Below are 21,427 nucleotides of genomic sequence, written 5' to 3'. Positions count from 1 at the left end.
GTGCGCCGGCGAGGCCTTCCAGCATTGCCGACTAGAATCCGTCTTTGCTCTCCTTTCGGGCCTCGCTGCCCCCGACCCGAATACCGGCCGACGTCGAGTAGTGGATGGCCTCCACGTGTCGGGCCGTTGCCTCTTCCATCAGTCTCTTCATACCTCCCCGCCCGTCGTTTCGGTTTAGGGCCCTTCTGGTATCGCCGGCATGCACTCGGCCTTCCCACAGGTACACCACCCGGTTCCTCAACGCCTCTGCGAAATCGCCACAGTCCTTCCCAATGTGGCCGACCTCGTCGCACCACATGCACCTGTTCCCAGCTGCCGGCCATCGGTCACGAGCCGGTTCGCCGCCTTCCCTTCGAGTCTGGGCGATCTGGAGATACTTTATCGCCCGCGTCAACTCCTCCAGCGCTGCTCCTCCGGACGAGTCATTGACCATGCCGGTCGAAGCCGAACCGGTTTCGAGCCACTCCCAGGTCTCTGCCCTTCGCCCTTGTGGTGCCGGTTCAAGCCTCCTTGCTGTGACAGAGCACGCTCCGGTCGCCCCGTTGTCAGCCCATTCTCGCCGTTTGTCGAAACGGCCACAGACTCTCTTAACCGTAGTCCAGTCGGTCGTCAGCCTGTCTTCGGTTTCTAGCAAGGAGCCGACTTGATCCCGGTCCCGCTCGTCCACCGACTTGACGAACAATAGGACCCGGCTCGTATCCAGAACGGTTCGGTCAAGCGCCGAGAGGCGCGCAAAGCGTTCCTCAAACTCCCGGAGGAGTGCCGACGCGTTTCTTCCTTTGCCGGGGGACTCCACCCATTCCATGAAGTCCCGTTTCGAAAGCCGGAGCGCGTCGTCCAGCCCGTATTTTTCTTGGAGTCGGCCTTCCAACTCCTCCCAGGTACGGCTCTCCGCCCGTACCTTGAGCACCTCCGCATGGATGCTCGGCATCGCCACTCGAGGGAACCCGGCAAGACGCCTCTCTTCCGGAATGTCCCGCATCAGCATTTCCGCCCCGTACGATGCCAAATACTTCGTAGCATCCTTTCCGCTGAACCGGCCGATCGTACCGACAACCGCCTCAATGGCTCTGTCGAGGGCGCCGGTGCCCTCGCGTGTGCTCAATATTCGATCCACGGCCGAAGCCATGGCCTCTGCAAGATCCGACCCCCTCATCTTCTGCTCTTCTGCCGCCTCCTTCACGTCGGGTTCACCAAGATGTCGGGGTATTCCTCGCGGATGCGTGGAATGAGGCGGGATCTCGGGGGTCTTGTACCGAAGAGCAATAGGGAAAGGAGAAGGGAAGGGACCCACTACGTGCGAGCGTAGATCCACAGGGACACGGCCCTTCGACACGAAGACGCGAGCGGGGAAACCAACACAGAGAGGCACAAAGGTATGTAAGTATATATTAACAAAGACAAACAACGAGAAGCACGAAGTTGGTTACAACCGAATAGGCCAACGAACAGATGCCGATGCCTATTCGCAAATGCTCAGAAAGAAAGGAGTAGGTTGGAGGTGCTGCCAGAAGCACTCGGGCATTCCTCAGAGCAGCGCGAGCCTCCCGAAACCTGCACAGAAAGAAGCTACGGAGCGTATGGAAGATAGAAGCCTTCGACCGACAACCCGACAACACTTCGTCCTCTCTGATTCCGCGATCCCCTCTTCCTCCTCGTCTCCCTCCTTTTATAGGCAAGAAGGGAGCCGTTTCCTATTAACTTCCTACCTACCGAATCTACCTACTTAGGATCTTCTATGTACAACATAAGGCGTACGTGTATGAAGAGCCGGTTCCTACGCTCCAGTGCACCGATTCCACTTGTGGACGGTTTTCTTCACGGCAACAGGAAGGTAGAGTGCGGGCACAGGCCGATTGTGAAGGCGTTAGTATGGGCTTGTGAAGGACAAGATGGCAATTAGCCGCGACTCCTACCTTAGGCATTGTGGGCGGACCGAACTACGCATAGTTCGGTAACCGAGTTCATGCCAACAGAGCTGATGTATGGGCAGAAGCCGATCATGCCGATAGAGTGAACAATCTCCTCGTGGTTGGCGGTGAACTGGAGAGACGGGATGAATCGAGAAGAGACAATTTGACAGCTCGAGCGAATACCAGAGGACGTGGAGCGGGCAAAGGTGAAGTTGCATGCGACAAGGGAAAGGAACAAAGGCCAGTTCGACCGAACGCACTGGCTACGACCAAAGAAGATCGAGGAAGGCGATTGGGTGCTGGTGTACGATAGCAGCCTCGACAACCAGCACAAGGTGTCAAGATTCGAACTCTTGAGACGACATAGTTATAATCTAGTATTATGAGTTAACCAAGATATCTAGTACATAGTTATGTATGTAATTGATCCTTATTATTTTTCTAGCATCATGTGCATAGTTGCTCCCTTGTAGTATTTACACTTGGCACATGCATGCATACCTACATGCTTTATTGTAGATTCACATGCGTGCAACAAGTATGCATGCCATGTAGTATAAATAGAGGAGTTCACCTTGAAGGAATTCAAGGTGAACAACACCAGTTATGGAGTCTTTCCTTTAATACTATCTTCTTTCTTGTCCATTTGGTTATCTTCTTGCTTGTCTCTTGAGCTTATGATCCGTGACACAAGGTGGTGCGTAAGTTTGTGAGGAGGTAGTTCGGGCCTTATGCCGTAACGAGCGCGAACGACAACGACACCTACCATCTTGCGAACCTCGACAAGACACGGATAGCGGTGCTGGTTGCCGGGAAGAGAATCAAGGCCTTCAAGAAGCGGCATGAAGGTGAACCGGACCCAGTAAGCGTGGGCGACGGCAACGACTGGACCGGAGTGGACGACGGTTCTGAGAGCGACTGGTGACCGCGAGCCGGTTTTCTCCGGTGTTTGTCCCTCTTTAGCACATACCGGTGGATGCGCGGTTTGGTGGGGGTGGATGTCGTGAAGAAAACCGGCTTTAGGAGGAATCGATGAATAAGACGCATGAACCAACCCTTACGCGCGGGCACAAGTATTTATAAGATGTACATAATTAGGAATAGGTTGGCTGATGTAAATATACTCGGTAGTACACATTTATTATCTAGGAAATCGATGCGTATCTCTATCTAAAGGGACAAAGAATAAAGATGATGTATTCAGGATGTGACGGCCCTCCCCGGAGGCCTATAAAAGAAAAGCGGAGATGGTTGAAACATCTATCGCGTTTTGGGAGGACGAAGTGCTGTCGGAGTAGGAACCAAGCACTCTTATCATTTGTCTTCGTTGAGCTCTACAGGTTTTGGTTGGTTGCCTTTGCTCGAGGGAGAAGCCCGTGCACTTCGGCAGAGGCTCCATGGCACGCTCTGTGTGTGGGTGTTTGCACGTGGTCGCTCATAGACTTGCTAGTTGTAATCTCGAAGAACATTGTATTCGCCTAGTTGTCTTAATCGATTCCTTATTTGTGAGTCCTCTGCGTATTTGTGTGTGTGTCTCGGCCCATTGTTTCACCTTGCTCCTCCCTCTATTTCAGGTATTCCTCGGTCCAGGGCCCTTACGGTCCCGTCTTAATTTCCTACGCGAGAGCGTAACAACACGACATTGTGTCCTTAGATTCATTTCACATTGCATCCCTTTTGTCCGATGGATAAACCTGGCACACCCGTGGGACAGTCAGTGCCTTCGCACATCGAACCCAAAACTCGCAAAACAATCGAAAACAAAACAAGCTATGTTACTGTCATTCTTCTCCCAAAGTGACGAGGATGTCCTCGGGGTGTGGCTGTATCGGTGCTAGAAGTGGCTCTTCTTCTATGAGCTCATTGGTGTGTGACTCGGCTGATATATCCAGTTGTTGGTCTTGAGTTTCTGGAAGAGTAGCATTCGGATGTGCTTTGGTTATTGGTGCATCCACTTGCAACCGTGGTTCCTCTTCATCTTCTGGTGTCGGTGCGGCTTCCTTGATTACATTGGCCATGGATGCCTATGCGGTGGCTTCGTCTTCCTTCTCAGTGAGGAGGTGCTCTCGTTCATAGGCTTCCGAATCTAGTCTTAACAGCATCTTAACGTCGTTGAATTCCTGAAGGAGGTGCCTGAATGTTGAGGTTTGCGTGCTTGCCAGGGCTTGCAATTCGACAGTGAGGTCTTCTTGGAGAATTTGGATGCTGCTTTCGTCCATCTTAAAATATCCGCGACCCTCTATTTTATGTTTTTTGGCGTGGGATCGAAAAACCTGTAATTTAGCTATCTGTGCCTACCATTCTTGCCACCCTCGGGTGAGAGCCTCCTCAACCTTTTGATTCAGCTGCATTCTGTGTTTGGCCACTATGGCTTTGATTTGATCTTTGCCCATTTCATATTTGGCTCAGATGATGTTCAAGTCGTTTTCTGCTTTCACCGCGTCTAGTTCGAACTTGGCTTGAGGATCTCACATGATGCTGTGACGTTCGCGAGTTGGGCCTCCAGCCTCTACGTATGTATGTCGTATCGTTGGAGAAGTTGATCCAAATTATCAGCTAATTCTTGCTTATAACAGTTTTGTTGTCGTTCGAGTTCGAGGGTCGTGGCGATTTGTAGCTGGTGAAGGGATTCCGTCAACGCCGCTCCCTGTGGCTCAGTTTCTACTAACTTCTACAGGAACTGAATTCCGAAAGTTCACTTCTCCAGGAGTCCCTTTTGTCGGAGTGTTGGCGAGATGGCCATTGTTGCTCTTTCTCCGCATCGGCTAATTTTGTTGCTGCAAGGTCTTGCACGGCTTTGAGAGTCGCAACGACTTTCCGTTCTATTGCCTAGAGCTAGGTTGTTCGGTCATTGAGGAATTGTTGGAGCTCGGATTCTCTCTTCTCTGCTTCCTCCTTTAGTTGGTCAGCCTTCGCTTTAGCCTTTTCATATTGTTCCATGGCTTTGTACGCAATTGATGTTTGGGCTACGAGCTCCTCTTCATAGTTACGGGTTTGGTCGTTGGCTGATAGCGCATTGGTGGTGTCGTCAGTTTGGATGGACATATCCACCCGCTCGAGGGGATTGGTTGGGTCTGTTTGGGTGGATGCCTAGAAAAGGTTGGATATGGGGGATGGTGGGGTGAGAAGGGTAGAGTTGCCGACTATTTGGAACCTTTGTTCAAGCTCGGTCAGGCGGTTCTCGGAAGCTTGCCATAACTCTATGAACGTTTTTCTTGCTTGAGCGTCTATTTGCTGCTGATAGCCATGTCTTTGGCCGTGCGGGTTGCTTTCACCAATTCACGATAAACCTCCACCAAGGCCGTGTTGAGTTCCGGTAATTTGATCCGAGCACGACGAGTTTTGATTACGCGTTTGCGGCCGATCTTTTGTAAGTGTGGCTCCTCGTCCGATTTGAGGTCGTTGGTTAATGCCCGCTCGATCATTTGTTGTTCGCCATGATCCTGAGCCATTCAAGACGTGGCTGCAACCTTTAGGCAAACCAGGAAGTCTATGAGCTCATATGTTGTGCCGTGTTGCAAAATGGCGCCGAGCTCCTAAGATTTCGCACATAAGTCTTTGAAGGTTGTAACTTCCTCCTCCGGAAATTGGGAATTATGCCCTTACCACGACTGCCTTATTCGGCACTATGACTAGCTGCTTGTCTTCAGCCGAGGAGTGCTTGGTATTTTGTTCTTCACTACGGCGATGGAGCTAGCAACGCTTGTTGACGAGGCTCGTCTTTTGTGCCACGAGTTCATCATGAAGCCGCTTTGTTTGCTGTACCATTGACCGTCTTCCGTGTGTTGTCTCGGTGTTCGGGGTGCGGACTAGGCCCGTGGGGAAGATACGATTGGTGCAGAGGGTTTTGGTTTTTCGCTTCCTCGGATGGTGATGTTGTTTGTGGTGTCCTGGGTTTTTGGCTCGGGCTTCGGCCATGGTGAGGTAGGGGTGTGGACAAGTGTGTCATCATCCCATTCCTCTTGAGCTAGCTGTATAGTTCGTTGCTTTTTCGCCTGGATGGTTGGAGCAGGGAGAGCAAAGGGTCTGCGGGATGTTATTGTGGTTTCGAGGGTGTGAACCATGGCTAAATGATGTGCTAAGGTAGTCAAGAATCGTTTACATGTTTGAAAAGCCGATATTGTGGCACAAATTCCTTCCCTAGTTATGATGCCCCAATCGATGGCGTCGTCATGGTATGCCGTGATGATGAGGACGGCCTTATTATTGGGCATGCTATACGTGTTTGCATGTACATAGACGAATTCTAGGATGAAATGGGTCAGATTACCGAAAAACTCATTGGGCGCCCCATGTGTGCGATGGGCTTTCGTGGAAGCTGACTACTCCCCAAAATGTTGTTCCAAGATCTGTTGAGGTGGAGCCTCGATTTCATGTTGTCCCCCTCGTTGTAGTCCCAACACCGATTGGATCCGGTTGTTTGTGATGGTGTCGGGATGCACCCTTCGGGTGACTGCCTGTGCCTCAGGATGGGTAGCCGTGTCTAATACGCGGAGGTAACCTCCTAAGCCATGTCTAGTTAACCAGGCGCGGAGCTCCTTGGATACTTCGGATGGCATGGTTGTTTTGGGAGAAAGAGAGGAAGAATGGTGATGGAAGTAAGGAGACGGAGAGCAAGAGAGAGCTTCTGTGCAGGGGGTTTGGGAGCGAGAGAGCATCTAAGCAACAAGCGAGAGAGCTTGAGAACTTTGAGTGTGTCTGTTGAAGTGAGGGCTTCGCCTGTGATGCCTCCCTTTTTGTATGTGCCCTTGATTCAGAATCTTCCCTACCATAGTGGGAGGTAAGGACCACGCATCCTACGAACCGTTTGTACTTTCTTTTTGTCGTGTGGCATGCATGTTCTTTAAATAGTTAGTGGGTCTTTTTTTTTCTTCATAATGATAGTATACAATTTCGGGCAATAGGTAGGGTAATTACCATGATTGTGGCGAGGTGCCCACAAAATCTTCTGTTCTACCTACCACAGACTGGTCCCGGCGGTGCTGGTGATCGGTGAAGTGATTGGTTGGTTGGCGTCGGGCCTAGGTATGGCTTTAGTCGAAATCTATTAACCCACACTTGCAAGACTTCCCATGCTAAAGTGCCGAGTTGGAATGTACCATTGAATTCATCGATAATCTAGAAAGGTCTTGTCGACGGGAAACAAAGTTTCCCCGGCATTGAACCGAGCCGAGTTTGGAACACGAGGACCAGTTTCCCGATCTCGAATCATTTTTTGGATCCTTGACGATGTCGATCCATGAAAGCTTTCCTTTGCCGCTACCCATGTTCCAATTGTGTGAGACTAGTAATACGATCTTCCCCGAGCTCAAGTAACTGTACGAGCCATTTTTGTTTGAACTCGGACTCGGAAAGTTGTGTGGTTATTTGAACACGTAAACTCGGCACTTGAAACTTGATGGGCATAACTGCTTCCAACCTGGAAGCCATTCGAAAGGGAGTAGATCAAATACTTGTTTTGAATGTTGTCTGATATGCCCACAATGCACTGTGCAGTTTATCATCCCAATCACTTCGATTCTCGTTCATGATTTTCTTGAGGATGTTTTGGAAGGTCTTGTTCGTTAACTTAGCCAACCCGTTTGCTTTAGGGTAGTAAGGTGTGCTTTTCTTATGTACGACTGTGTAATGGGTGGTAAGATTGCAGACCAGACGATTGAGAAAGTGACCTCCTTGGTCAGTTACTAGCTCGATTGGATAGCCAAATTGATACCATAGATATTCATACACAAACTTGGTGGTAGATATGGTCGTGTTGTCGCGTGGTGCCTTTGCTTCGACCCATTTCATGCAATAGTCAGTAGCCATGATTATTTACTTATTGCCATTTCAGGCCACGACTGGTTTAAATGGACTGACGAAATCCAATCCCAACTTCTGGAAAGGTTCTAATGGAAGGACCGGTTGGTGAGGCATATGGGCTTGTTCGGTGGGTTGGCCCATTCGCTGACATAAGTCACATTGTTTGCAGAATTCGTGAGCATCCTTCTTGGTTGTGGGCCGCCACAACCCAGTTTGCCAAATTTTCCGAACTGCCAGCCATTTCTTGGCATCTAGGGTCAAATTTTCATTTATCCAGTGGGAGGCCGGTGCTGAGGAAGTGTATCATCTCATTTATCCAGTTGTCCACGCTATTGGCCGATGGTGTGGCCATGTTTAACCCGAAAAGGTTGGCGTTGGTTAATTCATCATATTCCGTTGTGGCTGGTTCCCCAATTCGAGCCGGCATGTTGCACCCCTCGTCGAATTCAAATTTTTGGAGAAGCAACATCCATCAGGCCAGTTGACCGGTCAGTGCCTGCTTATTGACGAGATAGAGTATCGCCGGGCAATCCACATCGAACGTAAACTTTTGGTTGAGCAAATAATGCCAAAATTTTGTGATGATGTAGATCATGCCGAGGGCATCTTGTTTTGTTGTGGAGTAGTTTTGTTCGGATGTCGAGAGCCAACGGCTAGCACAGTAGACTGGGTGATACCAGTTTTTAGGCGTCTTTTGCATGAGGGCACTCACAATAGCCACGACCGATGCGTCGACGAAAACGTGGAAGAGTTGCAACGAATCCGGCAGTTGCACCACCGGTGCGTGTGAGAGTATTGCCTCAAGGGAGCGATATGCGTTGTCTTCTTTTTCCGACCAACGAAACGGAACCCGGTGTACCACCACGTGTAATGGTGTCACGAACTCGGCCAGGTAACGCAACATTATGCTATGTGTAGAAAGTAGCGTGCGGAAGCAAGTATGAAGACCGAACAGAAGAGAGGAAACTCAGGTTTAATGGAGAGCTTGAGCTTACACGGTATACGCAGGAGAGACAAAGAGAGAAACACAAAAAACTATATTCAACAATAATACTCAATCTGTACATAAGTCGTGCTCAGTGAACACTTTTATACAAGTCCTAGAAGGACTGACCGAAGTACTGACAGTACTTCAATGCTCATCAAGAGCTCCTACACTAACTCCCAAATATATTCCTCACGGAATATCTTTCCTAACGACCTCCCGATTTACGCACTCGGCCTAACCGATCGGTCCCAACCGATCCGGTCCTCGGCTTCTTCAGCCGATCCGGCCGATGTTGAGCTTGTCTCTCAAAACTCCCCCTCAAGCTCAACTTGAGGCTCTTCGGGATCTTCACAGCGCCGGTTCCTCTTGGCTTCTCGCCTTGCTCGTGCTCCTCGTCCTGTTCGACTCCGCGCGCTTCGACCCTTCCGGTCGGCTTGTCTGCTCATGCGGCCCTTATCAGCTCTTCTGCTGTTGCGGTGTTGACACTTCCCCTGTTGCCTTTTCTTCCGCTTGGGCCTCGGTTGATTTAGCGTGTCTACATCAAACATCCGAACTGACTCGGCTACCTACGATCGGTTTTCGCTCTCGTCCGAGTTGGCTGTCTCCAACTCGTCTTCGGTCTTCTCGCCCTCGATGGCGTCATCTCCCCCATGCGTGGTTGGCTTCGGCTCTCTCCTTCGGCTGCTCCCCTTTGGTCCTCTTCCGAACTTTTCTGCGGGTTCGCCCTCGGCTTCTTCAGCCGATCCGAAGTAGTCGAACCCAACAAACGAGTCAACCGACTCGGTGGTGTCGCGGTCTCCGCTCCTTTCTTGTTGCCTTGCTTGGTCGTTCGGGACTGTTCTCCCCCTCAAGTTTGGCACGTCGAGGTGACGCAATCCGAGCGCCGCGGAGAATTGCCGCAACTTGTCCAGACCAAGAGGCTTTGTGAAGATGTCGGCAGTCTACCGATCCGTCGGCACGTACTGAAGTTCGACTTCATCGGAAAGGACACGCTCACGGACGAAATGGTAATGCACCTCAATGTGCTTGGTCCGTGTGTGGAAAATGGGGTTCTTCGCGAGCTGGATGTTGCTGAGGTTGTCGCAGTAGATCGTCGTCGGATCTGACACCTCCTCTTGCAGGTCCTTAAGTAGCCGCTTCAACCATATGGCTTCGCATGTCGCGACAGCCGCTCCTTGGTACTCAACTTCGGTGCTCGATAGGGTAACTGTCGGCTGCTTCTTACTGCCCCATGCGATCGCGGCACTTCCGAGGGAGAACGCGTATCCGGACATGGATCAGCGATAGGCGGCGTTGCCAGCCCAATCAGCATCGGTGTAGCCGACTAACTGCGTGGCTGCACCGGTGCGATATAGTAGTCCCCGGTCCTTAGTGCTGTTGACATACCGAAGTATGCATTGCGCACACTGAAGGTGCTCCTCGGTAGGTCGCGCCATGAATTGACTGATCACTCCGACTGGATAACTGAGGTCGGGTTGGGTGATGGTCAAGTATATGAGGCTTCCGACAATTTGTCGGAACCTCATCGGGTCGCATACCTTTCCCGTATCGGGACAAAGCTTGGCGGTTCTGTCCAGAGGAGTCGAGACGGACTTACAGTCGGCCATCCCGAATTTGAAGAGTATACTCAGCACGTAATGTCGTTGGCTGATCAATATGCCTTCGGGGGTACGGATCACTTCGATCCCGAGGAAGTAATGAAGCTCCCCTAGATCCTTCATGTCGAACGATGCCGCAAGCTGGAGCTTCACGCGGTCGATTTCACTTAGGTCGGCGCCGGCGATGACCAAGTCATCAACATATAGTAGAATACTAACCGGTCCGAGTCGACCTTTCCGGATGAACAGGGAAGAGTCCGATTTTGACGTGACGAAGCCCATCCGACGCAGTTGTTGGATGATCTTCGCGTTCCAGGCACGCGGGGCTTGCCTCAGTCCGTAAAGGGACTTCTTCAGTCGGCATACTGCCGAGGAGTTCGTTCCGGAGTGAAATCCGGGAGGCTGTACCATGTACACCTGTTCCTCAAGGTCACCTTGTAGAAACGCATTCTTTACATCCATTTGATGTAAGTGCCACCCCTTGGCCGCGGCTACTGCGAGCAAAACACGGACGGTCGTCATTTTCGCGACCGGCGCAAACGTCTCATCGTAGTCGATGCCGTGCTTCTACACGTAGCCCTTTGCCACTAGTCGAGCCTTGTACCAGTTAACGGAGCCATCGGTGTTGTACTTGACCTTATACACCCACCTACACCCAATCGGTTTTACCCCTGTTGGTGCGTCAACCAGGTCCCAGGTCTCGTTCTCCGCCAATGCATGCATCTCTTCCTCCATCGCGGCACGCCAATTCGCGTCTTTAGCCGCTTCTGTGTAGCTCTCCGGCTCACGCACTTCCGCTACACAGGTCATGTACGCATAATGATGCGCCATGTACTCGTTGTATCCGAACCGCAAAATAGGGTTCTTCTGGCGGGTAGATCGGCGTAATCTCACATTAGCCGATGTTGAGGCCTTCTCGGTCGATGCGGTCTTCACCTTTAAAGACCCGTCACCGGTTCCCTCGGAGTCGGACTCGCGTCGGTCTGACTCATTCCTATCCGTGCCGGAATCCGACACCTTCTTCTTCCCTTTCTCTTTGCCCGTAAGCCGTCTCCTCGGCTTCCTACGCGGGGAATGCACGGCCGAGTCTCCACTAGTCGCCGACTCTTCATCGGACTGGTCGTACCGACTCAGTCGTCCAATCGGTCCACTTAACCGGAGTGAAATCGGGCTCTCGTCGCTGGTCTCGATTTCGGGCTCATCCGGAGGCATCTCGGCCTCTTTGACCTCATCGTCAGAGCTCGGATTGGACTCGAGGTTCGGAGTCGGGGGCTGGTACCAGGACGCGGACTCGTCAAACACAACATCGCGGCTGACACGCACTTGTTTGGTGCGAGGGTTATAGCACTTATAACCCTTCTGCTCGTCCGAGTAACCGACCAAGATGCATTTCTCGGCCTTTGCATCCAGCTTCCTCCTTTTCTTCTTCGGTACATGCACATACGCAATGCTACCGAACATCCTCAAGTGTCGCAAGTTCGGCTTAGTTCCGAAATATAGCTCGTGCGCTGACACTTTGTCTCCGATCTGGTTCTGGATGTATACCGCGGTCCTTACTGCCTCGGCCCAGTAGAACTTGGGCAAGCTCTTCTCCTCCAGCATTGCCCGTGCCGCTTCCACAATCGACCACGCCGTTCTGCTCCGGCGTGTATCTACAGCTGAATTCGTGCCGAATTCCCATTTGTTGTAGATAACTGTTGAATTGACCAGAAAAGTACTCTTTCCCGCCATTTTACCACAGGCACTAGATCTTTCGTCCCGCTTTCTTTTCCACGAACCCTTTGAGGTCCCGGAAACAGTCGAAGACTTTGCTCTTCCTCTCAATGAGGTAGATCCACGTGTGCCGTGTGTGGTCGTCGATGAAGGAGAAGAGATATCGGCTCCTGCCAAGACTAACGTTTTGTGCCGGCCCCCATACATCGGAGTGTATAAGGTCGAGCTTATTCCGGCTCCGGTTTCGCTCGTTTGGGAAAGGAAGTCGGTGTTGCTTCCCGAGCTGGCAGACTTCACAAATTTGTGCCTTTCGGCCACTAAATTTGGGCAATCCGAATACTACCTGTTTCGATTGCAGATCTTGAAGCCGTTGGTGGTTGACGTGGCCTATCCGCTTGTGCCACAAGTCGATGTCCGACTCGGTCTTTTGTCCCTTCGTGAACATTGCGATGCCGCCGTCAGTGGAGTCGAGGATGAACATCCTCCCGTCTCTGCGCCCTTGCGCAATCACACGGCCTTCTTCCTCAATGAAGCACCCGAGGTGTGTAAACCGAGCCTCCATCCCTTGGTCGACGATCTGTCCGACCGAGACCAAGTTTTTCGTGATTGTCGGGACGTGCAGCACGTTCATGAGTTTCCCTTTCTGCCCGACATGGCTAAGGGGAACTTCTCTGACATCCGTGATCGGATGCGGAGTGTCGTCTCCAGTTGCGACTACTCCAGGTTGGATCGGTTTTTCAAGGTACGAGAACCACTCCTTATGGATCGTCATGTGGTTTGACGCGCCGGAGTCTACGTACCACACCTCGTCCGATCTCGGGGTGGTCTGTTTCATTGAGTTTGCTTCGTGTCTCGTCACGAAGGCAGTCCCTTCTCCGGCTCTCCCGGAGTCTTCGGCGTAGTGCGATCGTTGCTGATTTCCCTTGTCGGTATGTCTGGAGCCGTTCCCGGAACCAGTTCTCTCCGAATCGGCGTGCTTCTTCCAGCACTCACTTTCCCTGTGGCCTTTCTTGCCACAATACCAGCACTCCGCGATGGACTTCCCTTGCCGGTTCTCATCGCTTCGACTCCCCCTGTTTCCGAAGGGTCTGGAGTTGCTGTAGGCATCACTTTGGTGCCTTCTTCTGTGATCTCGTCGGCCGCCTCCATTGCGCGCCGACTCGCCTCGTCCTCCACGTCCACGGGGCCTATCTCCCTCCGTGTACAACATTCTGTTGTCGGTGTGCGTTCTTGTAGACGCACCCGCGTGGTTCTCCTCTACCAGGAGCATTGACTGTAAGTCAAAGAAGGGCGGCGTATTCTCCCGGGTACACACAGCCGTTCAGAACGCTCCGAACTTCGACGCCAGACCTCCGAGACAGATCTAGACCATCTCGCTCTCCTCGATGTTCACCTCTATGGAGGCGAGGGAGTCACAGATATCCTTGATCTTCGAGGTATAGTCCGCCACCGACAAGTCGCGTTGTCGTAGGTTGCTCAACTCCTGTCGGAGCTGAAGCTTCCTAGTTGTGGTGCTCGCGGTGAAAATCTTCTTCAGATTTTCCCACGCACCCTTCGACATCTTTGCATCCCTAACATAGCTCAATAGCTGTTCGCCCACACACGACGCGAAGCAGTATAATACCCTGCTCGCCGATTGCTCCCATGACGAGAAGTCCCTGTGTGTCGATTCGGGTGCCGCGTCATTAGCTCCTTCGACATAACTCCAGTAGTCGTACCCGAGCAGGTACTGGTGCATCTTGTAGGACCAAGACGCGTAGTTGGTTCTGTCGAGCTTCTCTATTGGAAGCGAGCTCGCCATGCCTCTATCCATCGTCCTCCTCGTTCTTCTTCGTCAAGCTGTGTCGGCTGCAGAGAGGTTCTCAACCCTCGCGCTCTGATACCATGTAGAAAGTAGCGTGCGGAAGCAAGTATGAAGACCGAACAAAAGAGAGGAAACTCAGGTTTAATGGAGAGCTTGAGATTACATGGTATACACAAGAGAGACAAAGAGAGAAACACAAAAAACTATATTCAACAATAATACTCAATCTGTACATAAGTCGTGCTCAGTGAACACTTTTATACAAGTCCTAGATGGACTGACCGAAGTACTGACAGTACTTCAATGCTCATCAAGAGCTCCTACACTAACTCCCAAATATACTCCTCACGGAATATCTTTCCTAACGACCTCCTGATTTACGCACTCGGCCTAACCAATCGGTCCCAACCGATCCGGTCCTCGGCTTCTTCAGCCGATCCGGCCGATGTTGAGCTCGTCTCTCAACAGTATGCCACCTAATCTGACCCAAAAACGGGCTAAGGGCTTTTGTTGTTGTTCAGCCCAAAGCATTGAGGATGGCATGCACCTTGTCGGGATCCATTGCTATTCCGTCGCGACTGACAATGTGGCCGAGTAAGGCTTCACTAGACATGTAAAAAGCACACTTGGTTGGGTTTACGCTTAGTCAAGCTTGCCAGTATTGCTCTAGATAAAGGCCATACATGGCAAAGTCATCGAGAAAGACTTGCATAAAGGACGGAATGTAATCGTCGAAAATCTCGGCGATAATTCGTTGGAAAGTGGCCGGAGCTGTCTTTAAGCCGAACATCATCACGACTACCATGAACACGCCCCATTTAGTGACATATGTTGTTTTCTCTTTGTTGTCAGGATGCATTCGAATTTGATTATAGCCACTGACCCATCTATAAAGTTATAGCATTCATGGCCAGCCACCACATCGAGGACGTCATTTGTGAACGGAAGAGGGAAAGCATACGTAACAATTGCCGCGTTAAGCTTGCGGTAGTCGATGCAAACTTGGATTTGCCCATTCTTTTTCGGAACTACGACGATAGGGCTTAACCATGTTGCCCATTTTACCAACTAAATGAACCCTACTTGGAGGAGTTTGTCGATTTCCTCCTTTACTTTAGTCGCGTAATTAGCATTCATCCAGTAGCGGCGTTGTTGCACGGGTCGTGCATCGTGTTCGAGGTGAATCTGGTGCTAGTATTATTGTGGATTGAGCCCCTTCATTTCGTTGCACGACCAAGCAAACACATCTTGGTAATTAGTTAGTAGACCAACCAGGGTTGATCATTCCTCAAAAGCCAGTTCTTTCGCGATTTCAAGAGTGTGTGGCTCGCTGGAAAAACCGAGATTAATTTCCTCTAGTGTGGATGCCTTGACTCTCTAAGAGATAGTCAATTCTACATCAAGAACATCGTGGGCATGTCGTAATTCTTCGATGGACTGTGGGTAAGGTTTGTGCGGATCCTTGTTCTCCTGAGGGTCTAGCTCGGATACGTATGGTTGGACAGTCGTGGGAAAATCGATTTCAAACAAAGGAATGATCATGGGATGTTCCTCGAGTAAGTGATCCATTTCTTCGTCCGTGAGGCCATCAAGCATGTGGACTCCTTTGACATATAGCGGGCTGGTATCGGGAGGCATCGCAATCCATTCCTCTGTAACGACACAGATCTTGGTTTTTCCACAGCAGAAGGATATCATATTCCATTGCCAATGCTACTTAATGTTGGCAGTGCGCAACTATGGATGACCAAGCAGCATTGGGTACGCCCTGGACGCATCGGGGCGTAACACCACCGTTGAGATGGTGAAAGTGTGGCCTTTGATGATGTAGTCGAGGTGGTGGATTAAGCCCATTGGTCGAATGGAACAGGTGTCCGTCATTCGGAGCCAAAATGGGCATGGATCCCGTTGGGTGATTCCGAGGTCGTGACATGTAGCCTCACTGATGACATTAACATTCGAACCGCCATCGATAATGTAGCCGTGAACTTCGAAGCCTTCGATTACGAGCTTAATTGCAGGGTTCTCGGAGTCCATTTATGGTGGACCGATGTCGTGAAGGATTTGCTTCACGATATAAAAATAAATTTAAATATTGAATTCAGTAATATTTCAAACACTTGAACCCACAACCTTATAAACCAAGCACAATGTATATACCACTAGGGTAGGCTATTTGTTTTTAGAGATGTTGTCAAGAATGTGCTTCACTATATAAGAATAAACTTAAATATTGTATTAAGTAAAATTGAGGGACTTGAACCCTCAACCTTGTATATCAAGCACAAAGCATACACCACTAAGCTAGGTTATTTGTTTTAGGATTATATCCATCATTATACTTATCCCGTATATATTTTCATACATGGGAGCTCAAATAAGCATGATGGCTATCATGCATCACATGCAATGCATGTGCACCAAATGGCGATCATGCATCACATGCATGCCATGCTCCTACACATTACCATATGCATGACAATACTTATAAAAAGAGGGAAAAAGGGAAAATAGGGTAATCAATCAATGAAGGGAAAGTTAGAACGTAACTAATGAAATAAAAAAGTTAGCTTGTTGGTGAAGAGGCTCGTGTTTCCAGGTTGGAGTCGTTCAAATCTAGAGTTTGGCAAAGGAAGATTGCATCTTGCGATGAAGCATTGTACAGTTGGTAAAATCTTGTGTTCTTAATATAAATTTTGTTCTTATCATACCATTTCAATTCTTCAATCATACATTGTCTCTATCTTTTTATCTATACTCGTCTCTCTATCACGTATTACTTTTAACTCTTCTTCTTCCTATCCTTAATCTTCCTAACATCGATGCACAAAGCCTTATAAAATATATAGCCCACTCCCTTTAACCTTAGTCCTTGCGACTTCGCCGCACGAACCACAACTACCCCGACACCGGTGCCCGGCTCTGCCTGGTGTATAGGCAAGGTTGTTGGCGCTTTACCCGTGGTAAGAAATGCCACTGTGTCCTTGAATCGGGGAAGCAATTGTAGTAGTTCGTGTAAGGGCATGGAGATTTGGCAGCTTGTGAGAGCTTGCCACACAAGGTCATTGTCATGCTCCCCGATAAGTTTGCAGAAAGCCAAGGGATTAATAGTGACATCGTTCATATCAGTCTACATTCTCTCCGTATTAGCCTAATTAGTCGTGTCGACCAATTTTTTGGGGGCCTGCCGGACTTCGTCTTGAATTTCCCATTGTCTTTTATTGTCTTTGCTTTGGTTAGTGACTTGTTGGACGTCCGCCATAATGATGTTTATAGTAGGTGCTTTACCTCGGTCATTTGTCAGGCATAGAGTGGCGTCATCCCTTGGTTGGTTGCAGTTAAAGCACGTTACTAGTGCCGAGTTGCTAGATTCCCCTTGCTACAATTGGGATATTTGATTTTGTGAGGGATGATCCAGAGAGGCGTATGTCTACACATGGGGAGCGTTTTCCTGATACTCGGGTTGGGGGTGCCGTCGATTATTTGTGCGTGGAGGGTCTCGGCAATGGTTGTCGAAGGGTCATTGATTATTGCCCGAGATTCAGGACTGTGATTATTATAGGGAGGCCATCGGTCGTGTCGTTGATACCTCGGTTTGTAGTAGTCCTCTCGGTTGTAATCGTAGCAGTAATAGTTGTCGTTCAGACGATGGCGGTCATTGAGATATCGATAGTGATCATCCTCAGGTTGTGGTCGATTATCTAGGTGATAACGCAGCTCCTCCAATTGGTATTGGTTATCTCGGCGATAACAATCCAGCTCGGGTCAGTCGCCATCATCTTGGGGATGTTGATCGCCGTACCAAGGCCTCTCAACATCTCTATTCCGTGGAGGGGGATGATCATCTCGTCGAGGGCGATCATGATGTGGTTCGATCTATCACACAGGAGGAAAGGTTGTTCGATTAAGCATATTGTACTCACATTGTTTGACAATATACACCCGAGAATGGCAAATTGGGCAATGTGGGTGAAACGGGCAATCCACAACCGAGTGGCCAGATTGCATGCACATTTTGCATTAGAGGGCTTGCTGAAACTGGGTTTCTTTGTGGGTCCGCAAGGCATGTTGGAGTGGGCCCATCAAAAAAGAAGTGCTATGATGGGCTCTATCGATTGTGAGGACATGAAAGACCACTTGCTCGATGGTTTGTTGGGAAAAATCTGTGAAGGCAAGGATTGTGTGGAGGCGCTCCCAGAGGCTGGCAAGGAATGTGACTTTAAATGATTCGTGAAGACATCTTGAGCGTGTTGCCAATAAAGATCCTGGAATTGGATCATGAACTGAGAAACCGTCTCATGTGGTTCCTGTAATATAGCATAGAACTAGTGGAGCAATTCCCACCTAGGTATTTCGTGGTGGATAAGTTCCAGGAATTGAGTATGAATGTCCAGAAACGTCACAAATTCCCCAGGATCTTCGTGGGAGTACCACCGGGCTGCAGGTCCATCAAGGGACAATGTGAATTCAGCGATTTTGGAGGCATCGACCTCCACAGTAGTAAGACATTGTCATGGTAATCCGTGCGCGCGTTGTCGAGGTACTCCTCGCGGATGCGTGGAATGAGGCGGGACCTCGGGGGTCTTGTACCGAAGAGCAATAGGGAAAGGAGAAGGGAAGGGACCCACTACGTGCGAGCGTAGATCCACAAGGACACGGCCCTTCGACACGAAGACGCGAGCGGGGAAACCAACACAGAGAGGCACAACGGTATGTAAGTATATATTAACAGAGACAAACAACAAAAGCACGAAGTCGGTTACAACCGAACAAGCTGGCGAACAGATGCCGATGCCTGTTCGCAAACGCTCAGAAAGGAAGGAGTAGGTTGGAGGTGCTGCCGGAAGCACTCGGGCATTCCTCAGAGCAGCGCAAGCCTCACGAAACCTGCACAGAAAGAAGCTACGGAGAGTATGGAAGAGAGAGAAGCCTTCGACCGACAGCCCGACAGCACTTCGTCCTCTCTGATTCCGCGATCCCTTCCTCTTCCTCGTCTCCCTCCTTTTATAGGCAAGAAGGGAGCCATTTCCTATTAACTTCCTACCTACCGAATCTACCTACCTAGGATCTTCCATGTCCCTAATTCTCTATTATGTACAACATAAGGCGTACGTGCATGAAGAGCCGGTTCCTATGCTCCGGCGCACCGATTCCGCTCGTGGACGGTTTTCTTCACGACAGCATGTTAGATCCAGGGCGGGACCACCTGGGTCTTGGACCAGAGAGAGACAGAGCATGGAAGGTCGAGCTTCACTATTTCCCGCAACCAGCCAGGACACCCACCTGAGTGTTTCCGGATGCGTACCAGGAGCAACCGAATGAGAGAGGAAAAAGGACGTGCACGGAACACTGATTAGACACACGCTTCCTACGTACAAAACCTAGAAAGGAGGAACTCCAAATACACCGACATAGACACAGATGCACAGAACTTCATTATATATATACAAGAGCAAGATACAACTCCGACGTTGAGCTGGACCAAGGTAGGTTAGGTTACAACAACAGTCTCCTGCCAAGCCACAAATCAGGGCGCTCTCGGGCTTGTTGCGCCGAGCGGGGTCTTGCACAGGAGACAGAGCAGAAGCGAAAACCCCTGAGGACATACAAGCTCTTAACCGGACTAAACCCTAAACAGACACGAAGGAGAAGACCCCAAAGAAACTCTAAAAGAAAATAATAAGAAGAAAGCTACTAAACCCTCGATCTAAGTGGTATAGCCTCCTAACTTAAAATGGGCAACCCTTTTACAAGGGACCTTCCCTTCCTTTTATAACCCAAGGAGGGAGGGACGTTACAATGTGGGATAAATTCTCCCCCTTATTCTATACACCATTTCCCTACTAGACATGTGCACATGTTGCACATTGCTGACTTGCCCATTCCATCCTAGTTTCACACCAAAGCCAAAAATCTTGACGACATCCACCCCCACCAAACCGCACAACCATTGGTATGTGCCATGAAAGGAAAAGGTGAGAGATTTCCGCGACGGTGATCAACCGGGTTCTCCGTCATCCCGGCACCTAACCACCTTGCCGGCTCCTACCGACCCCGATCCATCTGATCCGCCATATCCAATGCTCACACCTTCTTCCCCGATTGGTCCTCTGGAACACCGTTGCCGATTCGGTCGCTCCTCCTTTATTCGCCACGTATGCCCTCCGATTAGGCTCCCGGTTACTCCGGTTGTATGCTGGATTCCGTGCCTCGCGTGTTGCGTGTGTGCCTCCTTTGGTTTGACCGTCTCCTCGTCCCCAGCATCTCAGCGTGTCGTCTCTCTCCATTCCGCGCTTGACTTCCTATAGGCTTGGTCGAGTTGTCGACAGGTCGTTTGCCGCGATCTTCTCTTGTACACGTGCTCGTCCCATGGCCCTTGATCGACCGTATGCACGCTCCTCGCTTCCCATATACCCAGTGTCCCCTAAACCCTAAACCCTAAACCCTCGCTTGGCCTCCGTGTTGCGTTGGTTGGGTCCGGTGTCGTCGCTCGTCGTTTCTCCACATACCGGTGTCGCGAAATTACGACGAGGATACGTGAACTTTGAGGCAAGACCCCGGGGCCTCTGACCGGAAGATATTAAATTCGTATGCTTATATTAAACAATTAATGGAAAATGAGAAAGATTGACAAATTTCATTAATAAATAGAAAAGAATAATTACAATCAATCCCAAGATTGGGATTACAAAAGTTTTAGCTTGTGGAGATTACTAGAATAATAGATTAGAGGAAACTAAGATACGGATTCGATAGGAAAATTATATGGCTTCCGTAGGGAAAATTAGGGTTTATGACTTCCGTAAGGAAATTTAGGGTTCTTGGCTTCGATAAGATAAGAGAGCTCAGAAGGAAAAAAAATAAAATTAAGATAATATGGAGAGAGCCTGAGTGTAGGAAAAAAAATGGAATTTTATATGGAGTTCTCCCTTGATCATCTGCATATCCACTTTTTGTTGCATGGCCTCTACTTTTAGTTGCTTAGCTTTTTCTTTTAGTTGAATGCAACTATCCACATGACCTTTACTTTTTGCATGCACTCCAACTTTAGTTGCTTGCATCCACATGACCTTTACTTTAGTTCTCTTCACTTTACTTTAGTTTGTTGCATGATCCAATCTTCCGTCCGTCCGCTTCCAACCTCATTCGGTAGCCGGTTCCGCCCGATCGCCGAATCCCTCGTCGGCCGGTTCCATTTTGCTTGCTGGCTGGTTCTGGTTTGCTTGCCGACTGGTTCTGGTTTGCTTGCCGGTTTCGGTTTCGGTTTTGCTTACTGGCCAGTTTCCAGATTTAATTATCGGCCGGTTTCCGGATTTGCTTACCAGCCGATTTCCGGTTTTGCTTGCTGGAAATTAGCTTTTTCTTTTAGTTGCATGCGACCGTCCACATGACCTTTACTTTTTGCATGCACTCCAACTTTAGTTGCTTGCATCCACATGACCTTTACTTTAGTTCTCTTCACTTTACTTTAGTTTGTTGCATGATCCAATCTTCCGTCCGTCCGCGTCCAACCTCATCCGGTAGCCGGTTTCGCCCGATCGCCGAATCCCTCGTCGACCGGTTCCATTTTGCTTGCCAGCTAGTTCTGGTTTGTTTGCCGACTAGTTCC

The sequence above is a fragment of the Azolla caroliniana genome, unplaced genomic scaffold (assembly GCF_043228905.1).
Source record: "Azolla caroliniana isolate FFs.n. ecotype wild unplaced genomic scaffold, voAzoCaro1.0.p SCAF_21, whole genome shotgun sequence".
Classification (NCBI taxonomy): Eukaryota; Viridiplantae; Streptophyta; class Polypodiopsida; order Salviniales; family Salviniaceae; genus Azolla; species Azolla caroliniana.
Note: the sequence above shows the minus strand (reverse complement) of the source record.